Genomic DNA, 5,085 nt, shown 5'->3' with positions numbered 1-5,085 from the left:
AAACTGATTTTAGATGTCAGAAAGGATTTATTTTCTCTGTATTTCCTACATTGCTTTGTCGAGATTTTAACTTTATATTTAGGCTCAGATTTCAACTATAAATCGTAAACTAATTAATAGCAGTAAATACTGATGTTTTGCTCCCTCTTACCACAAAAATATATATGTTTTGTAGCTGGGATGAACTTTATTTCGTACGCGTAGCTACTGCGATTTGGACACGAAGCGGTTAAAGATGGCGGCAAATCAGGCACCCAGAGAGGGGGGGGGGGGCGTCTTCTCGCCTCCATAACTAAAATGCCAAATAGGAGTGGCTTAAGCGACATACACAGTCGTGTAACTGACAGTTTGAGGTAGCCTATCGTGTAAATTTCGCTTTGTTGCTGATAGGTTAAGCTTTCGAAACTCTGCCCCAAATTCATGTGACTGATTTTTCGCCCTGTTTCGTTGGTTAAACGCAATGATCACAAGCACCACCATGGTAACTGGGATGTGTAGTTTTTAATTCCGTTTGAATTATAACTGTACGTACTGTCTTCATATTTGGCCAGGGCTTTAAAGAGAAGGCGCGCCAAAACATTTCGGTGCCGTCGTCTCCGCTTTAAAGGTACAACCGTGCTGAAGAATTTGACCTCGGAAGTTTGCCCAGCGCACTTCAAGTACTGCACCTTCTCACACGTGTAGCCAGCTGCGTTGAGCCGTGGTTATATGATGTCATCTTTTATTTTACTATTTTATTTTGTGAACTTCCCCCAGATGAGTTCCGTTTTTCTGTATGGAGTTGGCTTTGCGACAGCCCTTGGGGTTTGTGAAGGTGCCCCTGGGGTCACAGGCGGCTCGTTTCTCTGGGGAGCCCTCAGACGCGCTGTGGCCGCCAGTCGGGTGAGACGCCAGCGGCATTTTTAATTTTATTTTCATTACAGATTCGTGTGGCGACATTATATATATATATTATTTCTGTAGTGGTACAGTTGTGTGCCAGATGAATCGCGGTAATGCACGAAGGTGATGTTTAATGCCTCACACGGTGTTGACCCACATGTTGTGTTTTGCTGAGCAGGAGAGAGAGAGACATTCAGCGTGTGTGACGCCAACGGGTTTTCTGTTCTAGAGGCTCTGTCATCCGTTGTGTTATAATTGTTTTCTTTCTTATTTAGTATTTCAGGTGTGTCGATTTTATGAACCAAATGTTAACGTACAACACGGGAAAAGGTGCATTGTAGAGTAAGATAACGGATATCGGCTTGTATCGTGGAGAGGACGTATAATGTGCTGAAAGATGGGAAGAGAAAGGGGCGATTTCTGCGCGCATTCTAATCATTGTGATTGATTTGATATTGATCTGATATGTGTGGTCATGTGAATGTACATAGATGGTGGGTATGGTGTTAATAATATATGATATGATATAATTACTTGTATATATCATATATCATTCTTTCTATTTTTATATATGGTAATCCTTCTAGATATGATTCTGTTTCCCGAAAGCGTCGTAGCGCTAAGAACATCGTAAACTCGCTCTTAAGCTCGATCGTTAATTGACGAGTGTTTCCCAAAACCCATCGTAACTGAAGTAGCACGTTAAATCCTTCGTCATCTACGTGCTCCCCGACCCGCTCGTTCATCACTAAGTGCTTCTTAAACTGGCCTCCTCCTGCCCACCCTGAGCGCCAGAGATCGCCAGACAGAGCACAGTCACTTCACGGCAGGGGCATCCTCTGGGAATACAGGACACTAAGAGTCTATATGAAGGACTTTGATATTGTGTTGTACTGTGTCAGAGGAAATTCGAAAAAAGAACATTTATTTATACAGTGATGAATTTATGAGTCATCTTGGGTATATTTCATATTCATTTTTATACTTGACTAGATGATATTATTTTCAGTATGAAACGCAAGGCGGGCTGAGAACAGCACCTGGGTTCTACCGGACTGTATAGCGGGACGGAGGCTGGGATACAGTCTCTTCCCTTCAGGTGTGTGTGTGTGTTAGTGAAGGTGCAGCGCTGTAACCCCTGTCCCTGTGTGTGTACCTTTCCCGATTCGAGTTAATAAATGTGTTGTTCAGCCCCAGTCCTGAGTCCCACGCCTGCTCCATTCCGTACCCAAACCCGCGGTCGATACCGCGTAGTTCAACACCGTTTGATGTTCTGTCGTGATTGTTGACGGTAAAGCTTAGATCTACTTGTTTTTAAATTTGATTATAGGTCCTGTATTTGTTGAGTGACACATGCCAAACTTAGTAGTTAATGTTTCCATTGAGTTCCAGTACACCCAATAACTCTAAATAACAGTTTTTTCTCATGAAATATTGATTCTTAACTATGGCAGCGCGCCAAAAAATATTGCTTTAAATCAAGGACGTCGTGCGGGACGCATACACTGTCCACGCAGTTAATCTTGGTTTTCTTTTACGGCATGTCAGTCATTTCTTTTCTTTGCTCTTAGAAACAATAAGGTCCCTTTTTGTACCTATCTATATGCTTTTGCTTAAACTATGATGTCAAGTTTACTTCATATTCCTTTTCACAACTTTATTTCATCCCACTGAAGGACCAAAACCGACACCATATAATGAAAGAATTGTCAATCGATTGTTTACATACGTACATACGTACATCGTAAAGTTGCTTTAAAGTCTCTAAGATTAGTTGTTTTCGGGAAACTCACCCCTGTTCTTTATCCTTCTGCTCTCACTGTGTTTATTACCGCCATCTACTGTCTCCTCTAACTGTGTATTGTCAGCATGCATATCTTGTGTATTATTTATTGTTGTTGGTTTTGTCATTCTATTAAGACGCCACCTTTCAAGGCGCTATATAAATTAATGTTTATTATTATTATTATTTATTTTTTTAAAGTTGTACATTCTGACGCCATGAGATTTTTAGATTTTGAGATTCTCATATTTTTGGCTTCTACAGCAAACAGTAACAATGCGCTTGAATGGTTCTGCAAAAGTTTAGCTGTATCTTTAAAGCCATCCTCATCTTTATCAGGTACAAAGAAAAGAAGGTAGGCCGGCTTCTGTTTGGAATGTTTTAGTTAGTTTTAATTTTTTAAACCCCAAGTAAACATATTTTGTGCCTTTCTCTGAACTTTTTTGCATTTCAGTTCAGTTGTTTTTAAGCTTATTTTACAGTTGCTAGGTTCCTGAACTGTGCAGTATTTCTTTTGGGTTTTGTGCAAATCATATTCTAACGGTTGGGGGGAAAAAGCACAGGTGCCATCCCACCATTAAGCCCTGAAACTTACCTTAGCCAATTCTTCAACTAAACCAGACATGTTAACTAAGTGTTACAGTATGTTCTTCGAATGTGTGTCAGCCAATCAGATTTCAGGACTGGAATTATTGGTTTTGTAATAGGGAATATAGTATGGAATCACGTATCTAAAGAAATGAATAATGATATTAATTTAAGGATCTGAATATCTAAAAATATGTATCTATATAGCAGGTAGTATTACTGTATTCCACTTTCTTTGTAAATACGGAATAACAGATTCACAACGCGAAGCTGTGTCACTCTTCTGGGTAAAAAAAACCGTTTTGAACACCCTGTTTTTAATAAGCTGCTGAGTAAAGAACAGGAATGTTCCTGCTGTCAGTCTTTACCGAAGATATCCCTAATAGTATTAATAATGAATGACCTTGGACAAGCAGTAAACTCAAAGTATTACCCTGGTCCACATTCTTTGTAACATTTTGTGTGACGATATAAAGTTTTCACGAAACCTCCTCGAGTTGTGAGAACACGTGCTTTGTGTATACAGCACATTGTGAATGTTTTCACAGCCTTCATTTTGTCGTTTTTATGGCATTTTTTGACCACGCACGAATATTCTTATGTCCATATCTTCGCAAGGGAATCAGTGCGAATTGTAATACTAATTAAATGACCGCGGGCACTTTCCACCCCCTCTACATTCTCCGAGTAGAATAGGCTAACCTTCTAATGAAAGACAGTCCACCCTCCCCCACGGAAAGGAAAAGTGCCGGCAGGCAGGCAGTATGGTCAGTAACAGTGAACAGTTTTAACTGCACTGCATCCCAGAGAATACCAGGGCGCATTTTTTCTACTCCCTGGCGGAAACGGGCTTCCATAAGAATCAGTATAGCTTCTGGGAAATCCATTTTTTCTGCATTAAAGTTGAACTCGTTCAGAGCGCCGTACATTGCAAACTCTAAGCGTTTCATTATGAGCTGAAGACCCTCACAGCTGAAGAAGGATTCACAGCCGAAACAATATTATTAGATTTCATAAAGCCTGTATTACGTACTATGCCTATGTCTGCAATACACCTTTGCTAGTTAATGCTACAGTACTTCACTTTCTCGGGCGTGATTTTTTTAGGTAAAATCCAGGCTAGCAGGCTTGTTTTGTGATCTTCCTAAGATTGTTGAGCGCGGTGTCAAAATGTTTCCATATGAAAGGCAGTGACGTCACCATCCTGAGGTATGTGTAGTAGATCTGTGATGTGGTTGAGCGTGAATTGTGGTTCACAAATTGTAATTCTCTTAAAAAGAGAATTAAAGTTTCACATAACAAGGCATGAGGTGTGCTGGCAGCTGTGGGATGCAGTGGTGGCCTGGCACGTTGAGGTGGGCTTTCAGCTGTGTGTGGTCTGACGGAGTGGTGGCCTGGCACGGTGAGGTGCGCTGGCAGCTGTGTGGTGTGACGCAGTGGTGGCTGGCATGGTGAGGTGCGCTGGCAGCTGTGTGATGCAGTGGTGGCCTGGCACGGTGAGGTGTGCTGGCAGCTGTTTGACGCAGTGGTGGCTTGGCACGGTGAGGTGCGCTTTCAGCTGTGTGTGGTCTGACGCAGTGGTGGCCTGGCACGGTGAGGTGTGCTGGCAGCTGTTTGACGCAGTGGTGGCTTGGCACGGTGAGGTGCGCTTTCAGCTGTGTGTGGTCTGACGCAGTGGTGGCCTGGCACGGTGAGGTGCGCTGGCAGCTGTGTGGTGTGACGCAGTGGTGGCCTGGCATGGTAAGGTGCGCTGGCAGCTGTGTGACGCAGTGGTGGCCTTGCACGCTCAGGTGTTCTGGCAGGTGTGTGATGCAGTGGTGGCCTTGCACGGT

The sequence above is a fragment of the Lepisosteus oculatus genome, unplaced genomic scaffold, assembly GCF_040954835.1.
Source record: "Lepisosteus oculatus isolate fLepOcu1 unplaced genomic scaffold, fLepOcu1.hap2 HAP2_SCAFFOLD_37, whole genome shotgun sequence".
NCBI classification, from domain to species: Eukaryota; Metazoa; Chordata; class Actinopteri; order Semionotiformes; family Lepisosteidae; genus Lepisosteus; species Lepisosteus oculatus.
This window is presented reverse-complemented; position numbering follows the sequence as displayed.